Source organism: Macaca mulatta, chromosome 4 (genome assembly GCF_049350105.2).
Source record: "Macaca mulatta isolate MMU2019108-1 chromosome 4, T2T-MMU8v2.0, whole genome shotgun sequence".
Classification (NCBI taxonomy): Eukaryota; Metazoa; Chordata; class Mammalia; order Primates; family Cercopithecidae; genus Macaca; species Macaca mulatta.
The window spans coordinates 98954778-98975873 of record NC_133409.1 but is presented as its reverse complement, the minus strand read 5'-3'; the positions used below and the strand labels follow the sequence as shown (position 1 = coordinate 98975873).

Sequence of the window (21096 nt, the reverse complement as noted above, 5' to 3'; positions counted from 1 at the left end):
TAGTTTACCAATCTTCCTTTCTCTTGTTCAGTGAAATTCCCCTGACATCCATCAGTCAGCCGCTGCTGGCCTTGAGAGGCACTCCAGAAGGCAGGAGGAAGGGCACGTAGGCTTGCTTTTTGAACTTAAGAAGGGTTTCATTTGGTTTAGAATTGCCAAACTTCAAAAAATAAATAAATAACTTAAAGTGCTTTTCAGATCAGCCATAAGGCTGCAAACCAGAAAGAAAAGTGTGAGGCAGGTGTTTGGGGAAGCTACCCAAGTTGCCTACATGATTTCCAAGGTCCTTCCAACTCTAAGATGCGTGCATCAGGTTGTCTACAGACCATACTCTCTCCATAAGATTGTCTAGTTCATTTTATGGCTAGTCTGAACAATCTGATTTTCTTTTTTTACAATGGCAGGGACTCGATCCATGTTAAGCTTCAAAGTTGAGTCGCCCAAGTTCTCCACAGAGAATAACCAACCAGCCCTAAGGAAGCTTCTTTTAGCATTGCCAGGATTCTGTAAAGTCCCTTCCAGCTTAACTTTTCTGACCTTGCCGCAGCAGCACATCAAAAAGAACAGCCCTGGCACCCTAAGAAGAGCACAAAGCCCTCTGCCAACCTGAGATGGCACCCAGGTAGACTTCCCTAAAAAAAAAAAAAAAAAAAAAAAAAAAGGCAAGGCTGCTTCACCAGGTCTTTCAGCCCCAACCACTCCATCCTCCGTCTCCTTTTCTTCTCTGCTTTCCCCATCTCTCTTCCCCACTTCCACTTTGACCCACCCCAATTTTCGTCCACTTCTCCCTCACCCCTTCCTTGTAATCTCTCTCCTTGAGGCGTTCTGTGGATGTTGACTGTAATCTCCCCTGGAGGAAAGCTAAGAAATGCACCTCCAGAGGGTTTGCCTGTTGGAGCCCCGCAGAGAAGGCGTGCAAATCTGTCAACCGCTGTTCCTCTCCCTCCTCAACCCAGGTTCTCTGCAGAAGAGGGGAGTAGGGTCTGCCCCCTTGTTGCATCTATTTTCCCCTTCTCCGCCAGGGCTGTGGCCCGCAAGGGGCTCAGGAGGTGAGTCCCTTGCACACACCGGCAACCCCGCAGGCCCCGTTTATAACACGGACAGCCCTGCCCTCTAGTGTTTGCAACCGGGAGCCCTAAGGCGCCATCAGCTCCATAATATCTCTTTTACAACCTAAGCAAGACCTGGAGCACCTCGGAGCTGCGACCTCCAGTTCACAACACCACCTGCCTCACACCCGGGCTCATCTTTTCATCCCACCCCCACCCGACCCCCCTCTCTGTTCACGGTGTCCTGGGAGGCTGCGACCTGCGTAGATGATTTAGCAGACTGCCCCTGCCCCTGCTTCTGCTCCTCCTCCTCCTCCTCTTTCTTCCCCTCTCTCTCTCTCTCTGTCGCCTCCTCTTCCAGCCCAGGCGCCCAGACTCGGCGAAGCGCAGTGCCTGCCACCCGCGGTGCCTCGGGCTGCCCGGCGCGCCGCGCTCCCAGGTTCTGTCTCGCCGCACCCCGGCGGGCACTGGCGCGGGCAAGGACGCTGGCGGGGAGAACGCCCTGGGTTCAACGCATTCCTGAATCGAATGTTGAGAAAAGCAGTGCTTTGATCCAGCTCAGGAGAAAAAGGAGCGGGTTCCGAGTGAGACTTCTGGAGCCAGCGGGACGCCCCAGTTTGCCCAGTGCGGCACGGCTGCACGCACCATCCACAAGGTGAGGGGCGCACACCTTCCGGGACGACCTTGGCTTCCTCTTCTTACCCGCACCCACTCCAGGTACTCTAGATCTGGCTTGGGAATGTTTGCCAGCTTTGAGGCGCAAAGGCGGCGGGAGTTGGGATGCGGGGTGTCGGAGGGAGACTATGAGGGTCGCCCAGGCACCGTGCCTGCCCCCTGGATTATAGTACTGAGCGCATTTCTTGTTCAAACAATTCCTCAAATGTGTGAACCTGAGAATCAACATCGTGTGTAACTGTGGTTTGAGCATTTCATCCCGCTTCCTTGCAAAAGGATTAGAGGCAGTTTAAAGATTAAATAGGTATGGAACGGGTGCTGGGGGGTGCCGGGGAAAACTTGAGTAGAAATCACAGGGAGGTGGTGTGCTCCAGGGACCCCGGGAGGACGGTGTGATTTCAAAGCCAGCTGATTAAAAAAATCTTTGATTAGAAAGGACTGCAGGTTGCTCCAGCCCTCAGAAAATAACTATGTGCTCAGTCCTGATAAAATACCCAGGTGAGGAGGTAACGGGACAGGCTCATTTTTTTTTTTTTAAATACAAAATAAATCTTGGAAGTAAGAGTTAAGATGAGAAGTTTGATCTTAAGCCATCTCCACCCAACACTGCAAGGTGAGAGGCTGGCCCCCTACCTAATGAAAATGAAAGGAAATTGAGTTTAAAGGGAAGTGATTCCAGCTCCTATCACAGGATCATAGTGGTTTTGCATCTATATGTATGTTTCTGCCTGTGCCCAGTTTTGGAAGAAAGGACCTTGTATTCAACCCAATGCTGCTTGTCCTTGAGTTAGAAGGATAAGGCAGAGGGTGTCAGCATCCCAAGGTGCTTCTTCCTAACCTCTCTTATTGTCCTTCCTTGCCTCCTGTACCAAATCTCTTGGGAAGGGAGCAGCCCAGAAGGAAGTAATAGATCGTCAAATGGGTTAGGAGAGCAGTGTTTTTTCAAAAATAATTTAGGCTCATTTCATCATTCTTATGTTTTCCCTCAAAACTCTAAGCAGTACATCGTCCTAAGCTGAATTTAACATTGCTCCAGAATATATATTTACCATGGTTATACATTCAGACACAATATGCATAACCTTAAACAGCCAGCATGCACTTGTGAGTCAGGGGCTTCCCTTACTTAACCCTGTGCAAGAGAGGCAAAGCAGGCACCGGGGTCTGATTCCCTGTGCGGTCTCCTTCATGAGGAGCATATGTGAAATACCTTTGAAATACAGAGAAGATTGAGACAGCTTTTCTCTTTCCGGTACAGTTGTTTTCCTGCTGAATTCAATAAGATGACCCTGTCTTCAACAAATAAATGACTGGAGGCGTTTGAGGCCCATTTAACAAAAGCACAAAATATGCCTACCTCGGTTTTTTCTCCCTTCAGAGCTTTAGCCTCCAGCCCACGGAGTTGTGATGATGAAGCTCACCTCCCAGGTGGGACTCAGATCAGTTTCTGTATCATATTTAAAACAGAGTATGTTGCTCATTTCTAAAATTGCATAGCACCTCACCACTAACTATTTTGCTGCATAGAGGTGGGAGAAGTACTTCTGCCCAGGTATTTCATCACTATGAGAGCTATACAGAGAAACTCAATCAAATCCTGATTCACCATTGTTGATAGAACTTAATTATTGTGTCATCATCACCTGATATGGGCTGCAGAAGCTCCAAGGATTGCTATAGATCTCAACTGAGATTTCTAATGACAACTAGAAAGGAGCCTTTTAAAGTGTAGCCATGACTCTAGTCATTAGGTATATGGATGTTCAAATATTCCCTTAGGTGACTGTTTTTGCTTTCATAACAATTTCCAAGGATGAAAACTTAGCAGATTATTTTTATAATGAAGAGTATTCAAATTAACAATGTGTATCCACCAGCTAACAAATTTTAAATTCCACAGAAATCAACATCACAAACATAGTAAGCTCAAGTTTTCATTCTTTCCTCTTCTGCCATAATGACTTCATTCAAGGCATAGTCCCAGATCAAGTGCATGGAGAGGATGGCTCATGTCTCTCAACATTTGCCCAAGGGAATGGTGCCTTCCTTGCAACTCAGCATGATGTCACCTTTGTTAGCCATTCTGGTGTCTATACAAAGTATTTGCTCTCCATTTCTTGTTATTGATGCCTGGTCAGAAGCAATCATATAAATAAGTTTCCATTCTTTTGAGGAAGATAACAAAGTCAGAATTTCTCAGAAGTGGTACCAAAGAAGAGACAAAATCTAGGATACGTCTCTAGTTCAGGTAACACTGCAGTGCATTTCCATTTCCTGCTGGGTTATTATTGAAGAGGGAAGCAAGATATATCATTGGCAGCACATTGTTCCCACCTGGATCAAGCACCGCCCATTCCCCAGGTGGGCTCAATATGCTACCCCCACCACCACCAAGATACCAAGGCTTCAAATGAAAAGTAGATCTCAGCCAGGCATGATGGCTCACACCTGTAATTCCAACACTTTGAGAGGCCAAGGCGGGAGGATCACATGAGCCCATGAGTTCAAGACCAGCCTGGGCAATATAATGAGCTCTCGTCTCTACAACACATTTTAAAATGAGCCAAGTATAGTGGTGTGCACCTGTAGTCCCAGCTACCTGGGAGGCTGAAGTGAGAGGATTGCTTGAGCCCAGAATACCAAAGTTGCAGTGAGCCAAGTTCATGCCACTGCACTCCAGCCTAGGTAACAGAGCAAGACTATGTCTCAAAAAAAAAAAAAAAAGAAAAGAAAAGAAAGAAAAAGAAAGTGGATCTCTTTGCAGAAAGCCTCAGGCCCTGAACTTTTCTGTCATCTTCTCATTACTCAAGTGTCTAATTCCCTACATCTCACTTTTACACACAGGTCATTTTTTTTTTTCATGTTTGTTTTATTGCCCACCTTGGAATTCTATTTCTACACTACTCTTTAAAAGTGAAAGATCAAATCTAATACTCCAATGTGGGAAAGCATTCCCTCTATTTTTACAAGCTTATTTACACAAAAAAATAAGCTTGAGACTGATCAAAGGCTGACTTTCTACCAAATAGGAACTTATTTTTTATGTCATAAATTATCAAGGCCATCTCAAGGCAGAGGTGAGTTTAGCATCTCATGCTTTATGCTCCTTTCTTCTCCACCTACCAGATTTTTATTATGTGTGAAATTATATGAACATAAACCCCAGGAAAACATTGAAGATGAGTGTGCCATCATAAGTGACGAGGGGATAGATGAACAGGGAAGATAAATGGGGCAGCAGCACTTTAGAATGACTTATTTCTCTCTTGTTTTTTCCTCCCCGAATCATTTTCTAAAACCGGTATTGTGGCCCCTAAATTTGGGGCTTAGGTCAGTCAACTTATCAAAGTTCATCTTCCTGGCAAGGAAAGGACTTTCATCAAAATCCCAGCTACTTTTTATTCATTCTCACATTTTGTGGATTAAGAAACTGAGAACCAGAATTTATAGAGATCATTCAATCAATTGTCATATTCCTGGATCACAACAAATTGATAAAATTCTTGAGAACCCTCTTTCTAATACAGATTGACTGTAATTTTGTCTTTCTTTTTTAGTTCTCTTATTTTCTCTTATTTCTCTTATCCACTGTGGATTATCTGGTTTACTGCAGTCCTTACCCAAATAGATGTCAGTGTTTTTGTCCCGTTGTTGTATTGCCCTAAAACACGTCAAATGAAAAGTACACATAGCCAACTGGACACTTTAATAGGTTTATTGTTAGCACTCCCTCATGTTGATCAATTCTCACCACATGCAGCTATAGGATTAGGAAGACAAAATCCTTTAGAAGAGGCTGTAAAACCTAATCCTGCATCTGGATCATTTTTAACTACAAGTTGTAAGAGGAATGAACATCTCTGGATTTCTAGTTATCAGTGCAGACCAGATGGAAGGCCTTTATGAAATCTGGTGTGAGAAGGAAAGCATTTTATATCAAGAAGAAAATATCTTGAGAATTAGCGACCAGCAGCAGCAGCTAGCTATTCTAAAACTCTCAGATCCTCCTAATGACCCCATCTACCTAAAGTGCCCAAATAAAGTAAAACCAGACCCCATGAAACATCTTTCCTCAGATGCAGCTGTTCTTTATTGCTTTATCAGATAACGAGCATGTGGTGATATTTCCAAGAGATTTGGGAAGGATCTGACACAAACATTAAAGTATAGGTTTTTTTAGGATAGCCTACCCAAGAAAGTTAAATTTGTGTCAAGATTCACATTCTTGGGAATTGAAGACAAGCCAGAGTGTCTTTTTGAAGTAAACACCAAATAGATAGTGAGATTGACAGAGAATAACTCCCAAAAAGTGACTTTAGCTACAATATCCTAATAATGTTCAGAGTCATGAGTTCATTCACCTGCACTTGTAGGGAAGCGAAAAGGAAGCAGGAGGTAACATATGCTGAGTGTCGGCTATGTTTCAGGAACTATGCTAGGAGCTGCACGTATGTTCTTTTGTTTAATGCTTACAAAAGCACTTCAATGTAAGTATTATTGGCCTCACCATTCAATCATTTATTAAAAAATTATATATATCCTCCATCTACCTAGCCTGCTGTGCTTTTACAGAAGTGCAAAAAACTCAGAGTGGCAGTGAACACACATGGGGGAAAAACAAGAGAGAAAGTTTGAGAAGTGTGTGTGAGTCATGGAGAGGAGCCTATCAAATTCCTCTTTACCTTCAGAGGAATCATTTAACAATGTTGGTGTTTTGTTTTATTTGAGACAGAGTCTCTCTGTGTTGCCCAGGCTGGAGTGCGGTGGCACAATCATGGCTCACTGCATCCTCAAGCCGGCAGGCTCAAAGGATCCTCTCACCTGTCTTCCAAGTAGCTAGGACTACAGGCACAGGCCACCATGCCTGGCTAATTTTTTTTTTTTTTTTTTTTTTTTTTTTTTTTTTTTTTTTTGGTAGAGATGGGGTCTCCTTATGTTGCTGAGGCTGGTCTCAAACTCCTGGGCTCAAACAATCCTCCTGCCTCGGACTCCCAAAGTATTGGGATTATGAGCATGAGCCACTGCACACGGCCCATTGTAGAATTTTTAAAGGTATTTGCGAAGAATAATACACATACAGAAAAGCGTACACATCGTAAGTGTTAAACTCAGTGACTTTTCTCAAAGTAGGCATACCTACGTAACTACCCACTGCCAAGATAAGAAATAGAACATCACCACTATACAAATTCTTTTCCTATTCCCACCCAGTCACGACTTCATCCTCCTCCTTAAACGGAACCTACCTGACTTCCAAGATCACAAATCATTGTAACTCTCATATACATGTAGATCATATGGAATGCTCTCTTGTCATTTGATTCAATGTTGTATTCATGAGATTCATTCATGTGGATGGTAATACCAGAGGCTTGTTTATTTTTTGTTGTTATATAATGTTATATTATATAAATATGTCACAATTTAATTACACATTCCACCACTGATGTACATTTGGGTTGTTTCTAGGTTTTTGCTATAATGAATAACACATTATAGTATCTCAAGCTATTAGCTAAGACGATTAGTTTTGTGTTAGGGAGAGTTCACTCTGGCTGTAACATGGAGTTGAAGGGAGTGGGCCTGGTAGAGGCAAAGGCTACAATGAGAGCCCGAACCGAGGCAGTAACCGTAGACATGGAGAGAGAGAAACGGAAACCAGATGAATTTCGGCTATAGGAGAAGAAGGAAATGATAATGTGTTGAGATTCAATGGATGTGAGGAGTGAAGGGGAGGATAGAATGCAGAACAACTCCTAAATTTCTAAACCTGTAGATAATGTTTCCTTTCGCCATGACTGAGAACACAGGAGAGTGAAAAAGAACGTATGTACTGAATCTCAGAAAGGCTAAAAGGATTGCCCAAGGTGACTCCAAACCTGTGCTTCTGCACAGATTATTTTCTCACTATGTCTTTTCTCACATAGTTCTCACTATGCCCCTTCCTCCTACAACAGCCCCCATCCCCACCTGCAAATGGTAATGGGTAGCCACCTAAAAAGGAATATGACTACTTCATATTTCCCGAACGGGTGAGCTATGAATCATTTGCTTTTCCCCTCAATTTTGTCTCCCTTTAGCAGCACAATTACAAAAACGAAGGAGATGTTGATCAGTTAAAACTTTGTTTTACCTTTTAGACTACAAGATAGAATTCAGGAGAAATGAATGGATACAAAGGAAGCGGAATTTGTGGAGGGTAGTCTTTGGCTGGCTGGTTCAAGAGGACACATCCAGTTAACAAAATGTTCAGAGAGTCGGTTCCAACCCTTCATGGCAGAACTTTCTAACCATATCTGAAAATACAAGTAGATTGTCCATACGGTGTGTTCTTTACATCATTAGAAGTAATTAGGCACAGCCTAGGCAGCAGAGTGAGACTTCGTCTCAAAAAAAAAAAAAAAGAGTGATTAGGCAATGTCTTTGGGGGCATATGTCAGGTTGGGTTCTCCAAGAAAAAGGCTCTGAGATGGGGTTTAGTATGCAGGATGTTTATTAGGAAATGCCTTTGGGAACCACGCTGAAGGAATAAAAGAAGGACGCAGGATTGGGTTGTGCTACAAAATGGGCCCAACAACATTCATAGCTGACTCCATGGTGAGCAACTCTGAGCTAAAAAGATCCATGAGAGTTGTCCCAAGATGAGCCAAAATAGGTCTTCCTTTCTCCCATAGTCACTGAGTGTGGTCTTCTCCCGGAAAGGCATGCTCTTGGGGGAGGCAGCTTTCTCCAGCTGAGGACATTCCTGAAGGGGCTGACAGTCGAAGACTGTTCTGACAGCAAGACCAACAGCTGGGGCTACAATGAGAGGCAGAAATCTTGATGAACATATATGACCCCTTGATGAACAACTTCTCTTAAGAGGGTAGAAAAGGTATACTGATAACTTTCTTCAGTGGGAACTTTATAGATGATCCTAAAGAAACTGCGTTTTGCGGGGGTTGTGTGTGTGCATGTGTGTGCATGATGGTATCGTATTTAATGCTTGAAATAAACTTCACTATAGCTTTTTCGTGGTTGGACCTGCATGACAACTGAAATACAACAAAAAACTGCTCATGAAAAACCTCCCTTTACTATCTCTGCCTGTTCAACTCAGTGATTGTATCCTGCAAACAAATTTTATGCTGTGCACTTTTCAAAAAGGGGCTAACTGAAGAACCTTTCCCAGGCAGAGCAGACTCTGCCAGGGAAGATTCCTTCTCTCACATCAGACACAGCAGCCCTTATGCCTCTGACTTCATGATTCATTCTGTCTTTGCTTTCGATGCTGGGACTGCTGCCCCTGGCTTTCACACACCTATATTCAGTGAATTCCTACCAAGAGCCACTCCACAAAATTTTTATGACCTAGAAGGGGCAGAATTACAGTCTGTTTTCTGCCTCCATCCCAGCTCTATTCCTGGATATGATTGACTTTCTCCTTTACTTTGACCTCCTTTAGGAAATAGTTTTGGTATCTGCAAAAACATCGTTATTAAAGAAACATGGGGTTGTTAAAGCATGCCATTGGCTATTTGACCTTTGTTGTGTTAATTTTCTGTTACATCCTTATTCCAGTTCTCCAGTTCACTTCTCTTATTTGTAATTTAATGCTCTCCCTCACTTTGTTCTTATCATGACCCAAAATAAATTATTTGCCCAGTCTGCACCTCAGTTGTCGCATCTCTAAAATGGAAATAGCAACCCCTGCCTTCAATACCAGTTGGAAGGAGTAAAGAAAGAGTGATGCTGCATAGGCTGGGAAGAAATAATAGGTGTTATTACAATTAATATCTTTATTATTATTCCCATGAGATGAGTTGTATAAATAATCCTGGCCTTAATCTAGGTGAAGTGTGTGGTGCTGGCCTTATAGAAAATAAAGACAGATAAGTACAGGCTGAGTTTCACTGCAGTGAACCCTGTCGACAAGATTTGTTCTCTTTTAATTCCCAAACTTTGCCTCAGATCAGGTACAGCCTCAAGACCTAGCGCATGCCCTTGAGTGCTATCTTCTCCAACCATAAATCCCCAAACTCTGAATCCACTGACACATTATTTCTTTATGCATGCAGGAAAAGAGACCAGTCCCTGTCTGTCACTTTGGAGTTCCATTTGCAGTTGCTCTGCACCCAGAGAGTCACATGAATTCTGTATGTTCTATAATGATGCTTCTCAAACCTTAGTGTGCAGAAGAATCACATGGAAAGCATGTTAAACCTCAGACTCCTGGCCCCCACCTGTAAAGCTTCTAGTCAGTAGTGTGGGGTAAAGCCCAGAATGTGCATTTTTAACAACCTTCCAGGTGATGCTGATGCTGCTAATCTGTAGACCACACTTTGGGTAGCATCGATCTACAGGGTTCTGCATGATGTACAAAAAAATGTGTCTATTATAACCACATAAACAAAAGCCACATAACAGAACTTACTCTCAAAGAGCTAGCCCTGATTATAGACATGTCATCTTTAAGCAGGAAAATATGTTGCAAATATTTTATTACCAGAATTTTCTTTATGGGGAACTCAAATTGTCTTTAAAAATGAGTAAGAATATCACATCGATGAACCAAGGGTCAGCTGAAAATTTACCAAAAGTTTATAAAGTTCAACATATATCCATAGTTTCTTTAAAATTCTTAGAAAACTAGGAATAGAAAGGAACAGTTTTTCACAATGAGGATGTCCTTCTCAAACAATTGTCAACATGCTATTAGTAAAACACCGTAGAGATACAAGAGGGATGCCTGCTATTCCCATCATTATTTGACACTTATCTAAATGTATAACCAATATGTAGGGAGGAAGGAGGGAGGGAGGTAGAGAGGAAGGAGGGAGGGAGGGAGGGAGGAAGGAAGGAAGGAAGAAAGGAAGGAAAGAAGGAAGGAAGGAAGGAAGGAAGGAAGGAAGGAAGGAAGGAAGGAAGGAAGGAAGAAGTATTTATAAATATTGGTCAGGGAAAAGCTTTAATTACAGATTACATAATTAGCTACTAGGAAAACTCAAGGGGATAAATAAAAATGCCATTAGAAAGAATGAGAGAACTCAATAAGGTGGCTAGCTACAACCGCTTGCCTGGTTAGCAACAACATAATCATAGGGATTTATATTATGCTTGTACACTGTTGGGCAGAAAACATACCCGAGAGGTGTAAAAGATGCTGTTAGCATCCAAGAAAAATGGGAAAGGAAAGCCCACCTCATCTGAGGAAGATGGAGGAAGAAGAACCTACAGAAAAGGACTCCACATTCCAAACTCATCCCTCTGGATTCAATAATATTTATCCTACATGATTTCTGACAGTGTCGTTTGTCATTGTAATTAATTATTTCCTGTAAGTAGACAAGAATTGTATACTTACTCAAGTACCTTACATTTTAAACTTTATTACATAGTGCTAATTTTAATGTTGAACTCTGCCCTAGTCAAGGAAGTATTTGTCACCTAACACAAGAATTTGATATAGAGTAATCCATAAACACTATCCTACCATATAGTTCATTACAATTTAACATTCAAGGAAAGAAGCATGATTTCCTCTTTTATTATGCTTTCATTTGAGCTGTTTTAACTTTCTTATTCTTTCCTTCTGAGCCTAATTCAGTTCCTTATGCAGATGCTCTAAAAATCAAGCATTAAATATGTAACTTAATTTATAATTAGCAAATAAATCATTTACAAGATACATTCATATTGGCAAGCATATTTTATTTCACAGATTGTAAACTGGTAAAACAAGGTAATCTCCTCACCCTCTCTGCAATACAGTAAGCCTGTTTCTAAGACTACCCGAGGTTTTACTTTATGTCCTAGCCATTGGAGAACCAGACTGTACTGACCCCAGGGTTTGGTGACTTACATATAAATGAAGCATCTTACCAAGAAGGGATGAAAAATGACTTTAGAGGAGGCAAAACTCTCAAAGCTCACAAGACTTGATTAGTTTCAGCGTGGTGACAGAGGCAATGCTCTTGTGATGCAGATGGAGTAATTTCTCCAGCACAAAAGATGTCCAGCCAGGTCCCACTGGCTTTGAGATAATCTCTCACATTGTGTTAAGTGTACTGAGTGCTCTTTCTCAGACTTACGTACCATTAGCATGCATTTAATTAACAATGATTACATATTATTATCATTACCACATATTCCTGTTATATTAAAATACATGAAATTTGTAGCTATGTTTTGCCTGTTTAGTAAAATAAGTCTGAATCTAAGGGTGAGAGGGTCTACACACAGCCGAGAGGATGGGGTATTAACCCAGGCCTGTGTGAAGATATTTGCATCTCATGGAATGCTCTCCAGAGAACAAATTGACCTGCCCTGTGGATATCAGCTAACCTCTCACCAGCTTCCTCAGGTCTTGCTGACTGTACAGTGAGTGCCACGGTGCCGGCGTGGCAGTGAAACACAGGCTCAACTCTACGGACCTGGGGTCAGAAGGCCGGGGTTAATACCCCATTCTCTTGGCTGTATGAGCTGCATGGTCTGTCATCATTACAATGGGGACAATCATACATGCCCTGTCTACCTCAGCCTCCTTTCACGAAAGTTTCTCAAAACAAAGTATGTATTGTGATTCATTGTCACCTGTGATGTCAAACTGCACCCTGTGTTATACTCCTAGGGGGTAACACAGCATGGGGCTCAAGCCCAAGCTCCGGAGTCCAGAAAGCCAGGTTCATATCCCAGCTCTGCCATCCATTAACTGCTTTCACATCTCTACACCTCAGTTTCCTCATCTGTTAGGGCTCACATAACAGTACCATGTCATAGGGCTATTATGAGGATTAAATATGTGTTATCTATGTGTTATCATTATCTATTGCTAAATAATAAATTACCCCCAAACCTAATGGCGTAAAGCAACAGATTTTTATTATCTCTATTATCATAGTTCTATGGGTTGGGAATCTGGGTATGGCTTAGCTAGGTCCTCTGGCTCAGGTCTTTCACTCACAAGCTGCCAAGTTTCAACTGAGACTGCAGACATCTCAAGGCTCAACTGGGGAAAGATATGCTTCCAAGCTCACTCATGTGGCTGTTGACAAGCCTAAGGTCCCAGCTGGCTGCTGGCTGTAGACATTCTTTTGCTACCACATGGACCTCTCTATAGGGCTACTAGCAAAACAGAGTGCTTCTTGCAGATGTTGCAGCTTACTCTCCTTGGAGCAAGGGCTAAGATTGAAAGACGGCAAAATGGAAGCCACGGTCTTTCTGTAACCTGATATCAGAAGTGATATCCCATGACTTCTGCTGTGTTCCTCATTAGAGACAAGACACTAGTTCCAGCCTAATTCAAGGGGAAGGGATTACACAGTGGGAGGAATACCTAGAAGAACCAAATCATTGAGAGCTGCCTGAGATACTGCCTGCCACAATATGATAACACATGAGAAGCTGTTTGATAAAGACTCAATTCAGTGTCACCTCATAGTTTTATCTCATAGTCATGTTCTCAGACTGAAATCAGATAATCTATGTCAAAGAATTTGTAAAATATAAAGCTCTACACAATATCAACATTTTATTAGTTTTATTAATGCTGAGAATCCAGTTCCACTTTATAGGTGGTGATATAAGAACAGCAAATCAATGATTAAGAGATGCGAATTCTACACATTGCTCTGTGTGTGACCTTGGAAAAGCCATTTATTTGTTTCATACCTTAGTTCTCTCATAAAAGTGATGATAATAACAGACTTACCAGGATAAAATAAGATAATAGACAGCCATGCAGCAGCACATTGACAATATTTTGGTCACCCACAAACCACATATATGACGGTGGTCCCAGATTATAATGGAGCTGAAAAATTCCTACAGCCTAGTGACATCATCGCTATTGCAATGTTGTTGTAGCACAATGTATCCCTCATGTGTTTGTGATGAGGCTGGTGTAAACAAACCTGTGCTGCCAGTTGTATAAAAGCATAGCACATACAATTATGTATAGTACACAATACTTGGTAATGATAATAAACAACTATGTTACTGGTTTATATATTTACTGTACTATACTTTTTATCATTATTTTGGGGTGTGTTCCTACTTAATAAAAAAAAAAGTAAAAAGAAGTTTAACTGTAAAACAGTCTCAGGCAGGTGGTTCAGAAGGTATCCCAGTAAACAGCGTTGTTATTACAGGAGATGACTGCTCCATGCATGTTATTGCCCCTGAAGGACCTTCCAACGGGACAGGATGTATAAATAGATACAGTGATACTGATAATCCTGCGCCTGTGTAGGCTGAGGCTAATGTGTCTGTATCTTAGTTTTGTTTGTTTGTTTGTTTGTTTGAGATGGAGTCTCAGTCGCCCAGGCTGGAGTGCAGTTATGCAATCACGGCTCATTGCAACCTCCGCCTCCCAGGTTCAAGCGATTCTCTTGCCTCAGCTTCCTAGCAGCTGGAATTACAGGCACTCGCCACCATGCCCAGCTAATTTTTTGAATTTTTAGTAGAGACAGGATTTCACAATATTGGCCATGCTGGTCTCGAACCCCTGACCTCAAATGATTCGCCTGCCTCAGCCGCCCAAAGTGTTGGGATTACAGGCGTGAGCATCTTAGTTTTTAACAAAAAAGTTTGAAAAGGAAAGAAAAAATTTAAAGTTTTAAAAATGGAAAAAAGTTTTTAAAATAAGCTTATAAATAATGAGAATATTTTTGTATAGCTATACAATGTGTTTTAAGCTAAGTATTATTACAAAAAGAGTCAAAAAGGCTTTTTTAATTTAAAATTTTTGTGGGTTTTTTTTTTTTTTTTTGAGATGGCATTTCGTTCTTGCCTCCCAGACTGGAGTGCAGTGGTGTGGTGATCCCAGTTCACTGCAACCTCTGCCTCCCCAGTTTCAAGCAATTCTCCTGCATCAGCCTCCCAAGTAACTGGGATTACAGGCATGTGCCACCACGCCCAGCTAAATTTTGTATTTTCAGTAGAGATGGGGATTCACCATGTTGGCCAGGTTGGTCTCAAACTCCTGACCTCAGGTGGTTTACCTGCCTTGGCCCCCCAAAGTGCTGGGATTATAGGCATGAGCTACCACACCCGGCCTAATTAAAAAGTTTATAAAGTTAAAAAGTTATAGTAAGCTAAGGTTAACCTATTATTGGAGAAAGACAAAATATTTTTTACAAATTTGGTGTAGCTTAAGTGTACAGTGTTTTTAAAGTCTACAGTAGTGTACACTAATGTACTAGGCCTGCATATTCGCTCAACACTGACTCACTGACTCATCCAGAGCAGCTTCCAATCCTGCAGACTCCATTCATGATAAGTTCCCTATACAAGTGTCCCATTTTTTATCTTTATACCATATTTTTACTCTACCTTTCTATGTTTAGATATGTTTAGATACACAAATATCATTGTGTTACACTTGCCTACAGTATTCAATACAGTAACATGCTGTCTGGCTTCGTAGCCTAGAAGCAATAGACTATGCCACATAGCCTAGGTGTGCAGTAGGCTACACCATCTAGGTTTGTGAAAGTACACATTCTGATATTCACACAATGATGAAATGGCCTAACAATGCATTTCTCAGAATGTATGATGCATGGTTATATATAAAATTATGCTGAAATCTAAAAAAATGAGATGATGGTAATAATGACAATGATGAAGATGATTATATGTTTCAACTTCTACTCCATGGTCCTTTGAGGACAACTGAAGTAACTAGACATGATTTTCATCAGTTATGTTTTAAGTATATGTATCAAATCCAGCTACTCCAAGTTTTACAATGACTTTATATGGTTTAATCTTATCTTGCTGGACACATTAGATATGCTCCCCTGAAAGGTGGTTTGCAAACAGAATTTTTAGAAACTGAACCGTAATTAAAATGAGAGGCCAGGCACAGTGGCTCACCCTTGTAATCCCAGCACTTTGGGAAGCCAAGGCAGGCGGATCACCTGAGGTCAGGAGTTTGAGACCAGCCTGACCAACATGGAGAAACCCTGTCCCTACTAAAAATACAAAATTAGCCGGGCATGGTGGCACATGCCTGTAATCCCAGCTACTCAGGAGGCTGAGGCAGGAGAATCGCTTGAACCCAGGAGGCGGAGGTTGTGATGAGCCGAGATGGCGCCATTGCACTCCAGCCTGGGCAACAAAAGCGAAACTCCATCTCAAAAAAAAAAAAAAAAAAATGCACAGAGAAGGTTTCTATGTATCTAGTGGAATTTTACAATGCTTGTCTCATCTTGTGATATCATTAATATTTTTGTAATATAAATAATTATCCTTATCTTATTATTTTAATTTTCTGGCATTATAGCAAGTGCCCTTGAATTGGGCACACCTGTATAAATATTTATAGTTACTTAAGAACTCACTAAACAACCTTTTGAAGTAGGCAAATAAAGCCAGCTCTTGGTTATCTCAAAGAGTTCTTTTTGTTTGATTCTTGTGTTATCTACATTTCTTCTTTCACTGTAAATTGGCATAAATTTGGCAGATGCAAAACAAGTGAAGTTCAAACTCCTCCATTCACCACTTCAAGGGATTTTTTTTTCTGCTTATAAGTATATTACATGTTCATTGTAGAAAATTTGGAAATGCAGAAAGGTATAAAAAATGTAGTTAAAGTTATTCTTATTGCCACCACTAAGAGGTAGCCACTATTGATACTTTGATGAATTTCTGCCTTACTGCTTTCCCTCTCTATAGGAAGAAAAGAGTGGTTTCTTTTTCAATTAAATCAGGAGTATATTATATACTTTTCTTGTATTCTGCTTTTTTTAATTAACATTATTTTTAAATGGTATTTCCATTTATTGATTCAACAACATAAATTAGCAAATATTGACTATATCCAAAGTGGAATTTGGATGAACTGTAAGAAATATAGTTAATAATTGAATTCAGATTTTTTAAATCGATTCCAACAATTGTGAAGTCGTTTTTTTTTTTTTTTTTCCTTTTTTTTTTAAATTTTACTTTAAGTTTGGTGATACATGTGCAGAACATGCAGGTTTGTTACACAGGTGTACATGTGCCATGGTGGTTTGCTGCACCTATCAACCTGTCATCTAGGTTTTAAGCATGCGTTAGGTATTTGTCCTAATGCTCTCCCTCCCCTTACCCTTTACCCCGCAACAGGCCCCAGTGTGTGATGTTCCCCTCCCTGTGTCCATGTGTTCTCATTGTTCAACTCCCACTTATGAGTGAGAACGGGTGGTGTTTGGTTTTCTGTTCCTGTGTTAGTTTGCTGAGAATGATGGCTTCCAGCTTCATCCATGTCCCTGCAAAGGACATGAACTCATTCTTTTTTACAGCTGCAAACATTATCTATTTAATAAGTTTCACATATAATTAAGTATTATTTGAAAACATCATTTCTAATAAGTATATAATATTCTGTTGTATGGATATACTATATCTTTTTTAACCAGTCATTACTATTGGACTTTTAGGTGGTTCCCAGTTTTTAATACTAGAAAATTATAGCATGTAAAGAAAATTTTTACATGAGTCTTTGTCATTCATTATTCTAGTTATCTTAGTACAAGTAGCAAAGGAGTCCTTGAAGTCACTAAGGGGAAATGAGGTTTGGTAATCCAAGTATAAATATACACACCACAGTCTTCTCTTCCCTCTTCCCTACCACTTCCTCTCACCTCCCACTGGCAGAAATTTGCAGACTTTTAGTGCTGGAAATTGCTGAAGTAACAATCTAATTGGGGTGGCCATCTGTTGTTTTTGGCCCATATGGTTCAGGTCACACTGAATGCACCCTTGGCTCCAAGAGTGACAGGGGACCCAGGCCCATCCAAACATCTTGTTCTCCAGGGCACTGTGATTGGTTCAGGGATGGGCCATGGTCCAAGCAGACCAATTGGAATCAATGAGGCTCAGTTGAGAGGTGTTCAGGTGCCATCATCTCCATTGGATTTGGAGATTTAAGGATACATGCCAGGAATTGCAGGGACCCAACATAAGGGGAGTGCCTCCTGAGGCCAAAAAATGATTACAAGAAGCAAAAAACTTTACACGGAGGAAGAGCCAAGAGATGGAGAAAGATTCTTGACTTATTATTTAAGTTTCTGGATCCACCTGTGCCTGATCTACCCTTGACACTGAAGTTTTATGAGCAAGTAAAGTCTCCTTCTTACTTACGCCAATTTAAGAAGATGTCTGTCATTTGTCTTTTAAAAGGTCATTAATAATCCAGAGATTTTTACCCTCTCAATTGATGAAAATGAGCTGTAGTTCAGACAGATTCTGGAGCTGAATCCTAGTTCCATCACTTGACAGTGTAACGAGGGAAGGTTACATGATCTTGCCCCAGTCAGCTTCCCTACCTATAAAATGAAAATAATGCTAACACTTATCACCTCAGAGGGGGTTTGCAGGGTTAAGTAAGTTCATATGTGAAAAAGTGCTTAGAACAGTACCTGGCATATTTTAATTACTACATTTTAATTACTACGTAAGTGTGACCCTGCTGCTGCTGTTGTTATTTTGAAGGCGGAAAGAAAACACAGGAGAGTAAATGACCTATTTCACTCATGCAGAGATTTAGCAGCCAAGCTAAAATTCAAACTTAGGTCTTCTCTTTTCTCTTCTTGTTGTTCTTTCTCAAGAGCTAAGTGTATCATCATCTTTATGATATATTTGAGCATTAAGCTTTCAGAAGTTTCTGTCCACATATTTGAACATTTCTGTCAAAAGTTTTTGAGGTAGACCAGGAGACCAGAAAATAAGTTTAAGTTACTGGCAATAACCAGATGCTACTGTAGGATTATAGGTTATCATAACTTGTAACTAAAAATTATGAGTTTTATTATAATAAGTTTAATTAAATGTATCTAATTTTAATTAACATTAAAATACATTTTATTACTATAATTTCTACTTTAACAAGTAACTGTACCTTTCACAGTGTTTTATTTAGTACCTTTCACAGTGTTGTTGTTTTTTTAATATACCTTCCTATTAAACCAGTTGCTCTTTGCAGAATGCTTGAATCATTTGGCTCTTGGTTAGTAGGCTCCCGTTACCTAACCAAGCACTGAGTGAATGTACTTACTGGGGAGGCAGCTGGTCTCTCCCAAATGTAAATCAGATTTCATCATGTCTGGCTTGGAGAGAACGTGGCATATGGCAAATGAAGACACAGCTGCTTAGTGAAATTTTCCATCACAAATTAGTCTAATACCCAAATACAGAGTGAATAAAACATTTTCTAAATAAGAATATTATGCTCAAATTCATAATCATTGTTAAATATTAAGAGTCAGGTTATTCCCTTGACTTATATAAAATTTCACTATTCTGCTTGAAAAAGTACATGTTATCTTATATTTAATGTCATACTATTCAAATCCAGGCTGCCTTTCAACTTCTATTATTTAAAAATATTTTCAGATATCTGCATTGCCTGTTATTAAAATGCAAACTATTCTTTGAGTAGAGAACCTTTCTGTAAGGCCTTACAAGGTTCTGATAGAGATGAAGTGCACGGAAGGAATGACAGTCTGGTGGGAAGGTCCATGGCCTTAGGGGAATGGGTGGGAGCCTAAGCTTTGGAGCAGTTACGTTGGAATTCAGACAAAGCCCTTCCACTTCTAGGCTGCAAAGGCATTGAACAAAGTACTTAACTACCCTCTGCCTCAGTTCCCTTATCTGTGATAAGAATAATATCGTGTAATGATAATACAAACATCATAGGATTGTCAGAATCGAAATGAGAAAATGTATGCAATATTCTTAGCATAGTACCTGCCATGTAATAGGCACTCAAAAATAATAAGACCTGCTTCATCACTGGCTCTAAAGTTTTGTCAAGTTGGTTTCATAACCCTAAAAAGGCTATCAAATCTTCCTGGGCCTCAGTTTTGTCATTAGGTGAGTAAATTGGACCAAATTATATAAAAAGTGCCTTTGGGGGGTTAAAATGCTATTACAATGCCCATACACATTGGGGTAAACCAAAAATCTATAACAGGGGCAAACTTGGGATGATTTTTTTCAAATCTGGTTTTCTACATTGAAATTGAGCTGCATCCATTCTCCAAAAGTGATCATCTTTAATAATAAAGCAAGGTTTGTCTATTTATAACTTTTTATCGATCCAGTGCTCAGATTTTTCAGCACCATTTGGGGAGGACTGTTCAATGGCTCATTGCAGAAAACCTTCTTTGTCATGATGATTTTGATAACATTATTGACATTCTTTCAGATTCCAGAGTGAGTCTTTGTCATGATCAAAGGGCTCATGATGCTGATAACATAGACAAAAGTAACCAGTTCAAGAATTAACTTGGTTAATGAGGATCACTAATACAGATAATTTCTTCCTAATTGTTTTGGCGGGATGCATTATTTGGTTGAGTGTATTATCTTGTTTACACTGATCAAGCTAGCGTGAAACTCTTCTTACCAGCCCTTAACTATGTCCTTTACCAACACGACTTTGAAATATTTGTTTTCTTTTCATGAAGAGCTTTTAAATTTCTTGCCTGGATTCCAAAGTAAGAAATCAGTTTAAATGGCGTAACTTTCAAACTAGACTTCTGAAAAACTTTATGCATCACCATTAAATCTGAATTGATATTTTTCTTTAAAAGGTGCAACTTTTCTATTTCCTATGTAAATAACTGTGACTCTGTTGATTTATAAACTCCAAGAACAATTACCGCTGGGGAAAAAGACAGGATAAAGGAGCGTTTGTTAAGCAGATATAATATTTTGAACTGATGATAATGTTTCCCTTACAAAACATGCTTGTATTAACTGATATTTATACTCATTTTTGAAAACTGAATTACAGATTTATGAAAGATATATTCAAAACTTAATTCACTGAAAGAAAAAAATAGATATCTCTATTGAAATATCCCCTAAGAAGTAGAAAAATATTTTTGTTCAGGTAATATAAATAGAATAATGCAAATAAGAATGTCACCTGAATTTTAAGTAACACACAGTATATTTGGACCCCAGATTGGCAATTGGCAACAGTACCAGAAAATAAACTAGAAATTAGATGCAGCCAGGCCTTGGCAAATATCTTTTTATACTGTTATTAAGAAACTCATAATAACTGCTTTCTCATTAATGTGAACTTTCCTTAGTTGACACTCTCTTGATTACAAGTAGAAGATGCCTACTTTAAATTATCCTTAATCATGAAGGGAATTTATTAGAAGATGTCAGGATATTTGGTGAAACTCAAGAGCTAGAGTTAGCTACTAGGAAATTATCAGGAATCTAGAACCTTATTTTTCTCTTCCCTTTTCTCTTTCCAAGACTGGCTTTCAATATTTCTACACACATGTGACTAAATGTGGGTGTCCCATAGCTCCTTAGTTTCAATTTCAGGATTCAGACAACTCACAGAGAAAACCAACGAGCATCTCTCATTCACAGCTCAAATTCC

At 40.1% G+C, this 21096-nt stretch overlaps 1 protein-coding gene across 3 annotated transcripts in view; it reads left to right on the top strand.

The window, feature by feature from the left end:
• The first annotated feature begins 1161 nt into the window (after window positions 1–1161).
• HTR1E (5-hydroxytryptamine receptor 1E) overlaps window positions 1162–21096 on the top strand; it is an 85733-nt gene continuing 65798 nt past the window's right edge. The window contains exon 1 of one of the 3 annotated variants that reach the window (XM_001090804.5): window positions 1162–1704. The gene's annotated coding sequence lies outside the window, so the exon portion shown is untranslated. Of the gene's footprint in view, window positions 1767–21096 lie in introns of all 3 variants that reach the window. The other 2 variants (XM_028847383.2, XM_028847384.2) reach the window with 2 other exon arrangements.